The sequence below is a fragment of the Phytophthora parasitica genome (genome assembly GCF_000247585.1).
Source record: "Phytophthora parasitica INRA-310 unplaced genomic scaffold supercont2.145, whole genome shotgun sequence".
In the NCBI taxonomy this organism is placed as follows: domain Eukaryota; phylum Oomycota; class Peronosporomycetes; order Peronosporales; family Peronosporaceae; genus Phytophthora; species Phytophthora nicotianae.
Genome location: NW_008649131.1, coordinates 51493 through 52420, shown reverse-complemented (window position 1 = coordinate 52420; position 928 = coordinate 51493).

The window sequence follows — 928 nt, the reverse complement described above, 5'->3', positions numbered from 1 at the left end:
CTGTGTAGATCACAAAGGGCCTTGAGCCCAGAAGATGTACCCGAAACTTCACTAGGGCATACTTTATCGCTAGGAGCTCCTTGTCATGGACAGGATAGTTCCGTTCGGCAGCCTTGAGCTGCTTGGACTGGAACGAAATGACTCGTTCGTGTCCGGTTGCATCGGTTTGCAGTAATGCACAACCGATTGCATATTCGGAGACATCGCAGACGACGCTGAACGGCTTCGTCTTGTCCGGCAAAGCCAGGACTGGCGTCTCTTGCAGACTGGCCTTGACGCTGTCAAAGCGTCCTGGTGCGTTTGCTCCCAGCAGCAGGAGGAAGACAGGGAAATTTAGGCTGTCTTTGGTAGGAGTGTAGCTAAGAAAAATACACTCATTGCGTATCAACTGCAAAACTTTGGCGATACGACTATCTTTTGCTCAGCGATCTTCCACAAACGTGCACTTCTAATAACAAGGTCAACTTTGTTATGAAGTATATACTACATGTTGAACGGACGGAGCAAACGGACGAGGTATTTGACAACATGCTTGGAAAAAGCCGTACAACGGCATTGTCCTTGTTTTTCTATCCGGTTCAGGATTTCAGAAAAGGACAGCGTACTTTAGTGAATCATACAAAATTTAAGTATAGACTGGCTTTAACATGTAGTATTTAACAACATGTTTGTCCTTTACAGAGCGGCAAAAATCCCGTGAGTGTTGGGGGGGGGGGGGGGGTTCAGGGTACGTTTAAGACTGAATGTATTTATAGGTAAGCTTAACTTGGTTTCCAACACAAACTATAAGTCACCTATAGTAGACTATGTAGATATGCAATGATTGGCTACTAGAGCCTCTGGTACCATGTACCAGGTATTACAAGAGTGACAGGTCACTCTTTATGTAACTTGGGTACACTGGGGTTCGTACCCCGTTACATGCTCC